At 41.6% G+C, this 17,620-nt stretch overlaps 1 long non-coding RNA gene across 1 annotated transcript; it reads right to left on the bottom strand.

Moving 5' to 3' along the window:
- Nucleotides 1-14,149: 14,149 nt before the first annotated feature.
- On the bottom strand, nucleotides 14,150-16,009 carry LOC307030615. The gene is made up of 2 exons (XR_013805722.1): nucleotides 15,512-16,009; nucleotides 14,150-14,576 (listed from the first exon to the last, which is right to left on the bottom strand). It is a non-coding gene; the product is annotated as an uncharacterized lncRNA (long non-coding RNA).
- Nucleotides 16,010-17,620: the final 1,611 nt, after the last annotated feature.

Genomic DNA, 17,620 nt, shown 5'->3' with positions numbered 1-17,620 from the left:
GTAACAACACTCTAAAGTAAAAACACTGAATAATTATCTCTTTTAATAATTTTCTCTCAGTAATCACTCAACTACTGTCTTTCCAACAAACAGATTGACTCACCCTCACTGTCATCACAATGACACATGTCCAGAAGAATGTCATGCAAAGCTCCCTGCCTGCCTGCCTTCCTTTGACTCTCCCTGAACTGCTTCCTTAGCACCCGGTGGAGGGCGCAGTAGGCTACTCTTCAAATGTTTCACGAAATACTTACCATGATGACTACTCTTACTGTTTAACATTTTGGTGTACTTCATGTAATAAAATAATAACTTCATGGTAAGGCTACTAAAAATGACAAGGCTAAGTAATGTAATGCTAACTAACGTGCTCGCTACTCGTCGCTACTAGCTAGGTAGCTAACTTGACTATGTTCCATGCACAACATGTATGATATTACCTGATATGTCTGATCCAGCGACTCCTGGTCCTTTCTTAAGATGGGAAGCGATAGAACGAGCAAGTGGTATGATCACTTTTGTGATTACAACATGGTACAAAGCACACGGGCATCTTGTAAAAGTGAATGTATTGGAGCAATCTCTTATATTTATTGGAGGGAATAAATCAGTTATGAAATCTTCTTCTTCGCTTTAATTACGAGTCGCAACCACTTGGAGCATTATCGCCTGTGACATCACATGCGCGACCCAGAATGGGATTTGGGATTTGTAGTCTTTGTAGTCGTGTATTTTTCATAGTCTTATATTTCAACAGTTTTACGACAAAATGTGACTTTTTTGACATGGAAATTATTGTTTAAGATTGACAAACATCATATGTGTAGTTCGTGGCACAATTCAAACGGGATCAAAAGATACGTTTTCTCTCTCCATTAAATTCAATGTATAATTTTTCGCTTCCGGGGTCCCATGGACCGGAAGTAGATGGGCGTGACTTCGCCTCTCTATAGTAACGCAGTGTAGGCGGAGCCGTGACGTCATTTTCAATGAGCTCCCCAGAAAAACAACACAGCTGTTAGCTCTTAGCACTCAGAGCTCACAGCTCTTCATATCTTTTCAGAAACTAGACAAAAGTTAAACAAGTACAAACCACATACTGTCTGTGTCATGGCGAATACAGTCGCTGGTTTATTTATGTCTGTATAGGCCGTTGTTGTGAGTGTGGACGGTCGGAGCATTTACAACGTTAGCTTAGCCAAATCTCCATTAGAAAACACAAATTTAAAAGGTTTTTCGCCTGCCGTCTGTCTGCAGACTTGTCAAAGCCTTAATTCATGGTTTTTACTATCCGGTATCAGTATGTTGTTACTTCGGCATCATTTTGAAACGTGTATTACAATTAAATCAAGGTCAAATATGTTCATCTTGTTGTAGTTGTAGCCCCCTTGAAAGCGATTCTCTCTCTAGTTTAGACTGCGGTCAAGCCAGCCTCCACTCGGAAAAACCTATTGAAGCCAGCCCTCACGTGATATTGCGGTGCGCGAATATCCTATGCATTACGGTAGACTCTATCGTAATGCATTTTTTTTTTTTTTTTTAAATCCTCCCTCTGTGTTTAGATGAGAATAAAACAAAAACTGTCAAGTATCAAAGACTCATTTCACTTCAGGGTGATAGCAGGACATCCCATCTAGTCACTCAGAAAAAATCAGGACATTCTGATGTAGAGTTTCAAAATAAAAGACCTTTGAAATCTCTATTGTATGAGTTATCATCCATGTTTTTAGATGAGAATAAAACAAAAACTGTCGAGTATCATAGATCCATCTCACTCCAGGTTGATAGCAGGACACCCCATCTAGTCACTCTGAAAAAATCAGGACATTCTGATGTACAGTTTCAAAATAAAAGACCTTTGAAGTCTGATATATGAGCTATCATCCCTGTTTTTAGATGAGAATAAAACAAAAACTGTCCAGTATCATAGATCCATCTCACTCCAGGGTGATAGCAGGACACCCCATGTAGTCACTCAGAAAGAATCAGGACATTCTGATGTACAGTTTCAAAATAACATACCTTTGGGGACAGGGATGATAGCTCATATATGAGACTTCAAAGGTCTTTTGTTTTGAAACTCTACATCAGAATGTCCTGATTTTTTCGGAGTGACTACATGGGGTGTCCTGCTATCACCCTGGACTGAGATGGATCTATGATACTGGACAGTTTTTGTTTTATTCTCATCTAAATACAGGGATGATAGCTCATACAATAGAGATTTCAAAGGTCTTTTATTTTGAAACTCTACATCAGAATGTCCTGATTTTTTCTGAGTGACTAGATGGGATGTCCTGCTATCACCCTGAAGTGAAATGAGTCTTTGATACAAAACAGTTTTTGTTTTATTCTCATCAAAACACAGAGGGATGATTTTTTTTGACTCTACCGTAATGCATAGGATATTCGCGCACCGCAATATCACGTGAGGGCTGGCTTGACTAGGTTTTCCCGAGTGGAGGCTGGCTTGACCGCAGGTAGTTAAGCATACTCAGCCCGACTCAGCCTGGTTGTTCCTGGCCCAAGAACCACGATTTTATGGGGTCATTACATCACCAGAAGTCCCAATTTAAGGGGTAATTTCTCTCCCAAAAATGTTTTACTATCAACAGCCCCACCAAAAATATTTTCCACCAGCCGCCACTGCATGCCGGTGCGAAATCACACCTGCCTGTTATAACACCTCAACCCTCACATCAAAGGACAGACATCAAAGGCTAATTAGATTAGACAACAAAGGGATGTGAGGGGATGGGGGCGAGAAAGTCTCACGCACAACTTCAAAGAGACTGCCTTAATCAACACTTAGATTAACATCAGAGGCTTATAACACACCGGTGTGAAATCAAACCTGCCTGTTATAACACCTCAACCCTCACATCAAAGGATTAGACAACAAAGGCGCTACACAGGGGGGCATTTCACACCTACATATGATGACACCTAACCCCTCACATCAAAGGATCTCACAGCTAGGTTTGACATCCAACTCGAACAAAGGGAGGCGGGACTTAGCTCATTAGCATAATTGGGGGCAGGCCCACCTGTCACTTTTTATGCATACTAATGAGACGAAAGGGGTATCATTATTACTACTCACACACACTCACTATCTTCTGCTCAACTTCATCGAAACTGTCTTAATTAACACATAGATTGACATCGAAGGCTAATTCGATTGACAACAGTAGGTAGACTACAATGGGGCATATCAGGGCGGCATGTTATAACACCTCGAACAGTGGTTCTTTATAGATAACACATGGAACAATGGGTCAATATGGGGGTCATTATAGATAACAGCTTGAACAATGGGTCAATATGGGGGTCATTATAGATAACACCTCGAAACAATGGGGTCATTGTGGGGGTCATTAGCAAACAAAGGGGTCATTAGAATAAGTAGTCACAGTCTCAGGCACCTGTCAATTTATAGTAGTAGCAGGTGTGACCTGTCACAGTTCCTGTCACTTTTTATGCATACTAATTTAATTGAAACAGGATTGGTAATACTACTCATTGATGGTCCCCAATGAACAGATTATGGCATTTGTTATGTTTTGAAACCAAGCAAGTTTCACACATTTCAAGTGAGTTAAAAGTGCAATCCTGAAATATGTCATATAGTCCAAAGTGGACTATGGCAAGGAAAAGCACAAAAGCTTAAAGCTTCAAAGCTGTACTGATAAAAGAAATGAGAACATATTGTAAATCAAGGCAAATATTATTTGAACCAGCTCATGGTTTGAAATGGCAAACATTGAAAGGCAAAAGTATTATTAAAACCATGTAGCCTACTACATCATCACCTTGGTCCCATCATATACGCTGGGAAGAGAATATTTACTGTGCTTGAAAACTGGTATCACATCATCATATGAGGTTGACTTTCTGACCTGGAGAACATTTCAGCTGCAACATTAGCTCGTTGATAAGCTTGGGATATGAGATCTTTTTGTAGCCATTCGTGGTGAAGGCATCTGTGCTATTGTATGCATTATTTTTGACCCAACATTTCTACATGCATGGCAGAGTATGGCACTATTTTCACATGAATATTCTAGCCATTGTCTATTCTTATGCCACGAGCTACAAAATGACCGCCTTACCCCACTGTACTGGCGGGTACTTGTTTAGATATACCTGGGCAGGCTCTGTTTTGCCGTGTTATCCCAACCCAGTCTCATAAAAAAACGTGCAATAACTACGTTGGTCCACAACTTGGGACGTAGTATTTCTACAAAAACGCCTCTGAAGTTGTAAGATCCCTACGTTTTTTTTCCAACACACTCTCACTCCATACACGTCCGGGAGCGACGCTTGGTCAGGGTCCCCGAGGCGTGCAGTTGTGACACTCCTAGGCTCCTCCAGCTTCATAAAGGGACGCAAATAGCTTTCAACTGATTGCAATGTATTCCCATCTGCGGCGGGATTTGACGCTCATGGAAGCACGGCATTCGTTTGTGTCGGCTGCCCTGCCCTTAAAGGCAATGTGAGCGTCCATTCCCATTGGATAATGGAGAATTGTACACCCGGAAGTACAGATTGATTTTACAGTGATATCTGCACTACTCATCGACTAAAAAACACCAGATTATCCTTGTTACACAACGTTGATTGGTTTAAATTGTGTGCAATGCTTTTGTATTTTTCCCCTTCGATTCAGAGAAACAAATATTTGTTCTGAGTAAAGGGTGGTAGAAGACACTACACTACCCAGAATCCCCAGCTATCGTTTAGGACTACACCATGTGCTCTGTTTGACAAACCCCATGATTAGTTCTCAAGCTCTGTGATTGGATGTTGGAGTGGCAGTGCGCGAAGTTTACACGCGTCAAACAGCACTTTGAAATGGAATGAAACCCATCGACGGCACACTATCCAAATCAAGACTCGAACGTCAAGACCCCCCCTTAGGTCACAGGCTTCTCCAACAGTGCAACACAATAAAACAGATACACAGAAAAGATAGTGCAAGTAAATTCAAAAAGAAAAATAGTAAAATGTTAAATAGTGCCATAAGAGTCTATAAGTGATTGGAATATGATATATTAGACAAATAATTTCTAAGTAGCAGCCAGATGAATGTTATGGACTTTGTTTCAAAGTTCAGGTGTTTAATAGTCTTCTGGCCTGTGGGATGAAGCTGTCCCTGAGTCTGGTGGTTTTAGTCCGGATTCTGCGGTACCGCCTGCCAGACGGCAGCAGACAGAACAGTTTGTGGCTGGGATGATGGGGGTCTTTTATAATCCTGAGGGCTTTCTTTAAGGTTAACCTGGTATTTTTACTCCACTACATTTATTTTAGTTACTTTACAGATTTGGATTAACGATGTGAAATATAAACAACCCTTAAATCAGACTTTAGTTACACCTGAGCAAAATTCAGGGAAAGGTGATTGTCAAGTGCCAACAACCAGGAGAGATATTTGATAGTTGGTGCTTGAGAAGACTAAACATTTATCTGCAGATCCCTATAAAGCATATTCATTACTCGTTATTCTCTAATTGTTCATCAAAAACTGTATATGACGGCTATTTTGCACATCCCTTTCAAGATTTCAAGATTTTCAAAAGTTTATTGAAATATCATACACAACTAACTGTAGTTATGCAATGATGACAAACTTGGGTCATAGGTTCCTCAACAAGAGATCTATCAATATGTGTGTACCTCCACCATTAAACTGTCATATTCTGCACATTTCTTATTCTATCTACATACATCTTAGAAGAGTATAATAAATATGTATAATATCGGTTAAAATAAGTGCTTCAACATAGTTAACATTGCAGGAAAGTTGATTGTCCAACCCAGTCTCATAAAAAAACGTGTAATAACTTTGTTGGTTCACAACTTGGGATGTAGTATTTCTACAAAAACGCCTCTGAAATTGTAAGATCCCTTTTTTTTCACCATTCATTCCAATGGCTGGCGTCTATGTCACATGATCTTAAAATTTCTCCCTGCAGAAAAAAACATGGCGGAACTTCGTTTTATTCTCGGTGGAAAATGCCTATTTTAAGGTTAGTTTGGCCATTAAAGTTTTGATGTCATTTGATGTGAGAAATATGAGTTGTTATTTCAGATTATGTGTGCAGTGGATGTACATGATCTTTAGTTTGCGAGTTATTACGAAGATTACTTCAGGAAAATGTGTCTATACAACGTTTTAATTGTTACCAAGGTGGTTGCTAGGGATGCTGCTATCGATATTATTTCTGGTACGTTGAGTAACTGTTTAATGGTGTTATCTTTATTGCTACCCCCTTCCCCGTCAATTTATAGTGTTGGTCCACAGCGCAAACGTATTAGTTTAACAAAATCTGCATCTAAAATTGTTGCATCTATACGTTATTTTCCCGTTTTCGCCATTGGAATGAATGGTGAACAAAAAACGTAGGGATCCTACAATTTCAGAGGCGTTTTTTTAGAAATACTACGTCCTACGTTGTGGACCAACCAAGCGGCAAACTCTGGGGAACAGCCAGGATGCCAATACGGAAATGCAACACACTGCAGTTCATACATGGGCCGCTAGGGACTGACTGCAGAAAGGAGCCATTTCCATAGACCCCCATGTTAAAATGCCCAACTTTACAGCAGAAAAAAACATGTTTCTACCCATGGATGCAATAAATATTATTATCGATATAGTTAGATTCCACCTTCATGATTATGAATCTGTGAGTGAATTGTTTTCTAACACGACCCTATTTATATTAGGTCTTAAAGTTTTTGCATAAATTAGGGCGTGGTCACTTTGATGGACATGTACATGCCTCACTGTCAGCTAACAGCAACGTGTCCAATCTGCTAGGCTACAACCATAGAGGCTACAACGTTAGTTAGTCATAGTACTGTTGACCCTTTAGCTTTAGCCGTCTTCATGGTGATTGTGCCTTTTAGGGAATATTGTTAAAAATACCAGACAATTAAAATGTTGTGCTGTGCGCTTGAATGTACTAACAGAACTCCCAAGAAGTCTAAAATGATAATATTATACATGTTAATCCCGTTCGCAGGTGTTTGTGTGCTTTGTAGCTTATCTTGTTACTTATTATTAGCCAGCTAAGGACGTAACCCTTTATACATTTTAGTTTATGATTCAGCCTTGGGTAAGACTTTTATAGTTCTATGGCTATGACGCCCATAATGCTAAACGGGAGCAAATGTTAATAGGGGACACAATTATCCCAGTGGTGGCCGCCAGAGCTAACGGACTCAAGCCGCAGGAGGCTAGCTCCAGCCGGCGTCCCGGAGCTAGCCCACTGCGGCTCCGTTAGGTCCGGGCGATGGAGTCCGACGTTATAACTGGAGATCAAGGAATGCAGCGAAACGCAGACTTGGTTCGCCCGCTGTAGTATTAGCTAAATAAATTATGTTGAACAAGGCTCATTAAGCTGAACATCGCCACAATTGTTCTGCTATGTATCGGTACTTCTTTTCTTAACGTGTGAATGACAAGCATTAAGAATAACAAAATATAGCTAATTCTGTTGCAGATTGTCTCATTTGATCATGAATGTAACGTTTATATAGGGGAACTACACTGTTAGCAGTAACTTGGTATGCATGTATTTCATGTTAGCTTAGCTTCTTAGCCTGAGCTAGCTCTGTTTACTTCCAGTTCGGAGGCAGCAGGTCCCGCCTCGGCTCCGCTTCTTTGCCCTTATTTGGAGCAGGCGGGATTAGACTCTGACGTCGCTGTCAAGCGTTAGTGGCCGACTCCGCCTACTAAGGGCTTCTCGGCAACTCTGCAGAATCCTATGGTTGACGTCACGGACACTACGTCCATTTATATATATAGTCTATGGGACAAACGTAGTTATTACACTTTTTTTTGTGAGACTGGTTTGGGTGTCCTGGCACCTGCGGGCCGCAGACTCAGAGGGGCGGCGTAGTTTCGGGCGACAAAGACTGCTGCTCCGGGGGCGAGAGCGGTGAGTCAGGCGGGAGTAAGCTAGTGTCCACAACGGAGGGTAACGTGATGTCCCCATCTGACCTGTTGCTACTGTCTGCAGTAGATTCAGTGTTGCTGGCGTTTAGTGATGGTTGCTTTAACCATTTTACTATAAATGATTATCCACAGATGTGTGTCACTGCTGTGGAAGCACTTTGGAAATGATGCACGCGCAGTGGAGCAGGTCACGGCCACCTGACACAATTTTTTTTCTTTGTATTTTTCGCTCCGTTCTCTTTTTTGAATAGAGGGTGCATAACATTCAATTGGGGGTGCAATGCATGCCTATGCATCCCCGAAGATCCCGACGCGAAGCCTAAAGGGTAAACACACAATCTAATCTACCCGCACAATTTCTCCCTGGTGTCGGAATATCTCGCTATGTTAGCACATTCTTATAAAACAAAACCAGGGTTGCCAACTCTCACGCATCTGGCGTGTGACACACGCTTTCACTCTCAATCTCACGCTCTCACGCTGCCCAAACTATTCTCACGCCAAAAACAAGAATACCGAAGACGAGAAAAGGTTTTGAAAACTTTTGTCACGTTGATCGTCTTCTCAATAGAACATCTTTGATAATGTCTTCTGGCCAATCAGAATCAAGATAACGGCGTGGTGTTGTTGCAGGAAGTCCCGACGGAGAATACTTTTGCTGTAGTACATCTCTATAAACAGGGGTGCACACAACTTTCTCAGTGAGGTACTCAGATGGGTACCTGGAGTCAGTGTTTGGTACTCCAACTTCTGGCTCCCCTCAAAGTTCCCATGAAGCCCTCTGTATCGCGAATGTCAACGGGGGGGGGGGACGACGACGACGACGACCACAGAGCGTGTGAACGTTGTGATCAGCTGTTTTAGCGCAGTGCTGCTGTACAGGCCGACGTTAACAGCAGCCCTGTCTGTGCACACGGAAACCGACTGTCGTCCGGGGATCTAACCGCCTTCTGGAAAAGCTTCACAAGTACGTCGGTACGCAAATGCGCTTTGTGACACAAGTGACGGTACGCATTTCAGATTGTTGCCGCGCATGCGTACCTGCGTACCACTTATGTGCACCCCTGTCTATAAACATCGATACAACATTACGCGTTGATATAAATCAACACGTAATGAAATAAGACACCACGGTTTGATGATTTTTTTTATTTTATTTTTTTTATTTGATGAGGTGTGTGGGCTGTCTTTCATGTAGCTGTGTCCCAATTCAGAGGCTGGGTCCTCCTGAGGACCCAGCCTCGCAGCCCGCGGAGGACCCAGCTTGGGTCTTCCGCGGACTGCGAAATGAGACGGTCTACGGAGCATGTCCTTGTACGTCACCGGCAGTTACCCCTACATTTTGCCGCCCCCGTCACCTAGCAACCAGCTGCAGTCACAAGTGCCGGTAATAATTTCTGACACCAGGCAAAATATTTTCAAACTGTTTTCAAAACTGTTTTCAAAACTGTTCAATATGGAGTCAGATCTAGCTGTACTTATTTTGGTGTTATGTTTAAATTATTTTCCCGAGGTCGCAACAGGCCCCCGTGAAGAGGGCTTCATTGTCCCCGCGCATCTGGATAAATTGCGCAGTCTGCTCCTTGCTCCCTATCAAAACAAAATAGTTGCAGTGAGATTTGTATAACAAAAGCAGTTAAATAAATAAATTAGCTTTATAATGAATCCCAACAATATGAAAACCAAACAGGGTTTAGAAATATTTTCACTTCATATTATTTTACATGTAATATAAAGAAGAAATCTCCAATTGCCCGTATATTTAAATACACAAATTAAATAGGTTTACTTTTCTTTCATGTCGTTTACTATTTGGGTGAGTACATTTAAAAACGAATCCAGCTGAAACCGTTGTAGCCGTTGATGGGACGTTACAAGCCATATATTTTTTTTAAAACTCATTCGTCACCGTCACCCGTTGCATCCTGGGATATGGTAGACCGCGGAGTGTACATCAGATGTATCCTCTAAATCTGGGGAAAGAAGGCTGCATTTGCGGGCCGCATTCGGAGGAGTCTTGTCTTTTTTTTCAATTGGGACAGCCTTCGTTTGGCGGAAGTGACGTATGCGGTCTCCGAATGCATCCTCAGGAGGATGCGTCCGCTGAATTGGGACACAGCTACAGAACAATGGAGGCTATCCACCCTTGTCCACAATGTAAAGTAATTCACACAGCCTCTTCTCTCAGTGAGCAGCAGGTTCAGCTTTCAGAACAAAGTAACAAAAAACTAAAATGGCATTCATTTTTTTTAATATCTCGTGTAGTAATACCTAGATTAATTTTTTTTCTTCTCAAGAGAGTACCAGAATGTGTATTTATGTTAGTATTTCAAAAATATTCCTGGGGGAGAATACCCCCAGACACAGGGTTCCTGCAGGTTTCGCCAACTCAAATTTAAGACTTTTTAAGACCTTTTTAAGACCACTTTGAATAGAATTTAAGACCTATTTCACGGCAAAAAAGTATGAAGGAAAATTGCTATGAAAGAAGAAATACGTCCCATAATTACTTACAAAGTAAATGTATTCATGTTCAACATAAGAACAATGACTGAACATAACAGCATAACAGTACAGAACTGTGTTAGCGTGTTAGACAAAAATGAGTATGTGTGTGTGTCTCTGTGTGTGCTTGTGTGTGTGTTAGGGCTGTGCAATTAGTCGTATTTTAATCGCAATTACGGTTTTGGCCTGCCACAATTACGAGAACAACATAATCGGAAAAAAATATAATTTTGCTTTGCTACTGTGTGACAACATATTTGATCTAATTAATTTTAGTCTAATTTATATTTATTTATGTTTAGTAGCTTGTTTGTTGAACTTTTTTATTGGTATTTATTATTTTTGATATTATTTATTTAAATGTATCATTTATTTAATTTATTTTTGCATTGGTTTTTCAGTTGAATTATACGTTCAGGGTAATCAAAAGTTAAAAAGATACTGTTCAAATTATTATTTGTTTTAAAGTTCAATAAAAGGATGTTTTCAAAGTCAATGGATAGTTGTATTTAATAATCTTGATATCAATTATTGACCAAAATAATCGTGATTATGATTTTTGCCATAATCGAGCAGCCCTGGTGTGTGTGTGTGTGTGTGTGTGTGTGTGTGTGTGTGTGTGTGTGTGTGTGTGTGTGTGTGTGTGTGTGTCAAGAGCTCTGCTGCCTTGGCTACAATCTTTCATTGTTGCTGTTGTATGATTGGTTTTTAACTACGGTATTTAGCGTCTACAGCACCTCCACTTTTAGGGTTGATGTAGTAGACTCAAACGTCGCCCGCAGGTCCCCCGGTGTTGTTGTGGGAGCTGCTGCACTAGCTAACGCTGCACTAGCTAACGCTGCATTAGCAAAACAGACGCTAATTTATTTTGCAAAAGGTGCAGCGGGCTTCAAACACGTTCCCTTCACTGGTTTCAACCAAGTACTAAATTCGATGTTTTCCAAACAAATACGGTTGAACTTCCCCATATTTATTTGTAAGTAGATTCGAAATACCTGAGTTTCTGACTGCCGCTAGCTGAAGCATGGTTGCTAGGTTAATAGCTGGGTGTTCTCCGATAAGGGGACGGGGGAAATAAAGTTAGTGATTACTGGTTCCATGTTTATTTATTTCAATACAAATTGTTGGGGGGAAATGAAAGGCTCTTACCGTACTGGTTACTTTGCAGCCCAGACATTTCCCCCAAAACACATTTAGACGCTATCGCAACACAGAAGTACCTGTCAAATCCGATCATTTTTAAGACCTTCTAAATCATATTTAAGACCTCTCTTATTTTTTTGGTCATATTTAAGACCTTTCTAAGGCCTTAAATTCAGATTATCAAATGTAAGACTTTTTAAGACCCCGCGGGAATCCTGCAGACACCTCTGCAGGGGTTGGGTTTTCAGCATGTCAACTCTTTCACCTGTGGGGAAATTGCAAGATTGGCTCCAGATCGCCCTTTTTATTTACTACAGTTCAATTTGGATTGAGACAGGGAAATAAACTAAACCTCACGCGTGGCGTTTCACTGTCAAGGGGAGCGTGTATGTAATAGGCGCTTTCACACCGCGGTACTTTTCCCACAAAGGTTCATGAGAACTTAGTTCATCAGAACTCTTTAGTTCTGATCGCGTTCATCAGAACTCTTTAGTTCTGATGAACTAAGTACAGATCTCGTTCACACCGGAATATGTCCCTGGGGGTGGATTAGGCCAGAGCCCTAGAGAGAAAGAGTTACGACACTCTTTGATGTCGCCGCCAGCCGGTCACGTGGTTTATGTATGCCGGGATAGTTCAAAACGCACTTCCGGGGCAATGCTTCTCTATGGGAAAAACAGCACGAACATGGTCAAAATAGTCATAGATTAAACCAACGCTGTTATTTTTTAAAGATTGCTTTCATATTTAAATGATGTGGTTACACTTTGTATGGATTGGCACTATTTCCAAGTTTCGTTATTTAACGATATGTTGAGGGGAAAGTGTGGTAGCACAAGCAGGCTATGTTGATGTCGCTGCCAGGGCAGTCACGTCCGTAGTATAGTTGCGCTGCGCTGTCATGTTCTTCTATGGGACAGACATGTAACGATCAACTATCTAAAAATAGTTCTGTTAATTAAACGCACAAGGGGTTCTTGAATGAAATATTATAAAAGGTAAACAGAAATAATAAACGGATAATCTGCTCTTCCCACAAAATAGTCCCCACGGAAATGTATTAACTCAAGTCTATATGCACACATAATAAACAAAGACAGGTTTTCTGCGTTATTCAAATGTATTCAAAGTTTTTCGAGACAAACAAAACAAACAAAACCCAACAAAAAGTCCACTCGCGATACATTGAAATTGCCTTTACCGCCTAATCCAGGCCATAGTGTAGTTCATTGATACAAAAAAAAGGCTGTTGCTCCTGCGCCGGTCGGCGGCAAAAACAGAAATGTTTGTAGGCCTTTTTAGGCTATAATCCACAAAAAAGGAAAACACGATGATCGGCATGGCACAAAGGAGCGATCTCACAATAGAGGTTTCTCAATACTCAAATTTCCTCTCCTCGACTCCTTTCCTCGACTCCTATCCTCGATACTTACTCCCACCCACAGGAGATGCGAGCGGAGGACTGAGGAGGGAAACCGAGGAGAGAGGAGGGGAAGCAGCAGGCGTTTAGAGAAATGAGAACTCCTCTCCTTTGAGCGGTAATTTTAAAGAGACGTCCATCGATGATGACAGGAGGCACAGCAGCACTCTGATGGACAGATGTGTTCATGACGACTTATATATATTTACTTTTAATGCATTGACAGTGCGGTATAATGAGACAATAACAGGCTACAGATGCGGACGAATACACACACACATATATTTATATAAATATATACAATTTCAGAATCAAACAAATATGAGAGCACTCTCATAATAACGTAACAAAATCAGAGACTGGATATCCCCCCAACCCCCCCCCTCTCTCTCTCTCTCTCTCTGGTCGCTGAAATGGGGAATAGAAATTACGGGCCAAAAGTTGTATTTACAAGTATTTAAAGTAAGCATAGGATACCAAACCAACTGAGACCCGTCTGTCCGCCGCATCTACGGACTGTACAACACACACACCTACACACTGTACCACACACACCTACACACTGTACCACAAACACCTACAGCTCCTAAAGCATAATCAGGCTACAGCCGTTGTGTATTTTATTATGTGAAGCACTAAATGGTCTTAGAAAGATATCGACTCTTTGTTTGTAGTTATCTACTAAACTAAAGCAAATACAGAGAGTAGGCCTGTTATACTGAGTGATATATATTTTACACACTGCTCTGCTTTCTGCATGGACCTCACAGCTGTTCTCACTGTAAACATCGCGTCGCGATGAAAGCAGTTACTACAATAATATCCAGGGGATGCATGCAGAGCTGTCATTGGCTGAGATAAGTCCGGCCGTGCGTCACGCCTCCACCGTTCCCGGAAATGCATCCGTGGAGTAGCCGTGTAATGTTGTGAATCGAGTGGCCTGTGTTCGTCGTCCATAACATACGCCTGCCCATACCATAACCCCGCCACCACCATAGGCCATTCGATTCACAACATTACCCTAACCCTAACCCTAACCCTAACCCTAATCCTAACCCTCACACCAGATACTGACTAGTTTTCGGACACCCCCAGACCCCCCCAATAAAGCAAAAATGCACGTTTCAGAGTGGCCTTTTATTGTTGCCAGCCTAAGGCACACCTGTGCAATAATCATGCTGTCTAATCAGCATCTTGATATGCCACACCTGTGAGGTGGGATGGATTATCTCGGCAAAGGAGAAGTGCTCACTATCACAGATTTTTTCAGATTTGTGAACAATATTTGAGAGAAATGGTTATTTTGTGTATGTAGAAAATGTTTTAGATCTTTGAGTTCACCTCATGAAAAATGGGAGCAAAAACAAAAGTGTTGCGTTTATATTTTTGTTCAGTGTATTTACAAAAAAGGGTTAGGGTAAGCAACTATTTACAAAAAAAAAACATCTGTTTCGGGGCCTGAAGATCGGTCCCAAGGGCAGATGGAAACCATTCCAGACAGGACTGGTGATGGCCACAACAACATTCCTGGAGGTCCAGCATGACCTGTTGAGACAAGGGCACAAATTTGTTCTCACAAGCCGCTTCACTCAAGATTGCCTGGAAAACACATTTTTGTCCATTCGTCTGAGGAACTCTGTCCCAACACCTGTAGAGTTCCAATATGCACTGCGCGCTGTCACCTCCGCCAGCAGCAGCAGCAACAGCCATGGCTGACATATGAGGCTGAATAAAAAAGTGCTTATTATTTTTTTAAAAGTGTTTATTTTGTTAAAAATAAACATTTTGGATGCATGAACATGTTTTAGGCTCATCCTTCATTCACTGCTGTAGAGTAGCCTGTTCAGTATGCTATTATTTTTTGAAGACTGAATAATACCTTTGAAGAACAATCATTAAACTAGTGTGTATATTACAATACAAAGGAATCTATCCTTGCATACCATCAAGCATTAAAAAGTAGCGCTAGGCTAGTTGTACAGTACAGATGAGTTAACACGGAACAGTACAAAAAAAAACGAAGTACATTAAACATGTCACATAATGAAATGTTAGTATATATCCCAAAATGCAATGAAATATTAAATGAAATATTTATCACAAACGCCACCTCATTTCTACTAGTGCTAGCAGTTAAGACATATCATACAGAAAAAGCCGACTAAGGATGGCTGACACGGTCAGGTTCAGCAGATAAAAAACAAAAAAAACACATGATCAATCAAAATCCTGCTTGTTAGTTACCCAGCATCATATAAGCTGCTAGCGATTCATTACTGAAATCTTACCTTCAAAGCTGACGAAGTCGCGCTAGCTAACTAGCAGGTAATGCTAGCAAAATTGGTTGTAAAAACCAAGATAAAATATAGATAATTACGCTGTGCATATACAAATGAAGACCAGTATAAGCATCATAAAGGGCCTCTGAGACAATATAGACAGTTGACAATTCAAAAGAGTTCGATATTTCAGCAACTTACCTCTGGAACTAATCGACGCGCCGTAAGTCGCTTTGGATAAAAGCGCCAGCTAAATGCAATGTAATGTAATGTAATGTAAGTGAATGAGGTCCAACGCCCAAATGACAATATTTGGAACTATTTCGATGTCCATACCCCGCCAATTTTTACAACGGAGGTCTATGGGAGTGCCGTAACTCTTATCTCTCTATAGAGGTTTCTCAATACTCAAATTTACCCTCCTCGACTCCTCTCCTCGAGACTTGGTGCCGCCCACAGGAGATGCGAGCGGAGGACTGAGGAGGGGAACCGAGGAGAGAGGAGTGGAAGCAGCAGGCGGTTAGAGAAATGAGAACTCCTCTCCTCTGAGCGGTCATTTTAAAGAGACGTCCATTAATGATGACAGGAGGCACAGCAGCACTCTGATGGACAGATGTGTTCATGACGACTTATATATATTTACTTTTAATGCATTGACAGTGCGGTATAATAAGACAATAACAGGCTACAGATGCGGACGTATACACACATACATATTTATATAAATATATACGATTTCAGAATCAAACAAGTATGAGAGCACTCTCATAATAACGTAACAAAATCAGAGACTGGATATCCCCCCAACCCCCCCCCCCCCCCCCTCTCTCTCTCTCTGGTTGCTCAAATGGGGAATTGAAATTACGGGCCAAAAGTTGTACAAGTATTAAAAGTAAGCATAGGACACCAAACCAACTGAGACCCGTCTGTCCGCCGCATCTACGCACTGTACAACACACACATACACACTGTACCACAAACACACCTACACACACCTACTGCTCCTAAAGCATAATCAGGCTACAGCCGTTGTGTATTTTATTATGTGAAGCACTAAATGGTCTTAGAAAAATATTGACTCTTTGTTTGTAGATATCTACTAAACTACAGCATACAAATAAAGAAAGTAATGTAGGACTGTTATACTGAGTGATATATATTTTACACACTGCTTTGCTTTCTGCACGGACCTCACAGCTGTTCTCACTGTAAACATCGCGTTGCGATGTAAGCAGACAGTTGCTAAAATAATATCCAAGGGATGCATTCAGAGCTATCATTGGCTGAGATAAGTCCGGCCGTGCGTCACGCCTCCACCGTTCCCGGAAATGCATCCGTGGAGGAGCCGTGGAGGATGCATCAGTGTCTCCTCGGTTAGAGCTCCTCCAGAGAGCCTCCTCGATGCTCGACGCTCGGTCCTCGAAGTGCATTTAGAGAAATGAGATGTCCTTCAAAATTCCGCGCTGCAATTCATTTCCGGGTCACTACCGGAGGACTGAGGAGTCGTGGAGTCGAGGAGGGGAAATTTGAGTATTGAGAAACCTCTTATGACTCTGGATTAGGCAAATGAAGCCGCTGACGTCACTTCTTCTTCTTCTTCTGCTTTGGGTTTACTGGCAGGCCGCAAACCACTTCACGGCGTATACTGCCGCCCAAAATCCCCGGCCGGAAGTCCCCGGAGTTGGGGACTGGCTTCAGTAGAAGCTGCTGGGTTATGGCTAGAAAGGATCCGTCTAGTGTAAATATGACGTCACGTTCTCGTTGTAACTCTCGTTGTAATCGGAGCGGCTCGGAAACACATCTACAGCAGTAACATGATGCAACATACACATTAATGCAGCAGCAATATTAATAGAGAAACATCAGACATAATAGTAAAACACTGCAAGGGAACATTTTATTGCACCAGGAGCTATCTTGGGACTTTTACTGCGACAACGTTGACTTGCCTGTGAATAAAAAATAAACCATAGTGTTGGTGATCTACAGTGTTGTCATTCTTCTTTGAACACCAGCAAGACCTCTTTTCAACAATCACACATGTCAATCACACATGTCATTGACATAATTAATAGATAGTTTAGCTTCTCACCATCATTTGCTGTGGCCAACTGATGTTAACGATCCTAACTGAAAGGCTGCCTGCCAAACGTAAACATTCAGCCACGTGACATTCAGCCGAACTCTCGCGATAGTTTTACACAAGACGGATCCTTTCTAGCCATAACCAAGCTGCTGGGACTCCCAGCAGCTTCTAATGAAGCCTTCCGAGTAAATCTCCAGAACGCCGACACCTCCTCATCTCCACCG

This window comes from Notothenia rossii, assembly GCF_949606895.1.
Source record: "Notothenia rossii genome assembly, chromosome: 1".
Classification (NCBI taxonomy): domain Eukaryota; kingdom Metazoa; phylum Chordata; class Actinopteri; order Perciformes; family Nototheniidae; genus Notothenia; species Notothenia rossii.
This window is presented reverse-complemented; position numbering and strand designations above follow the sequence as displayed.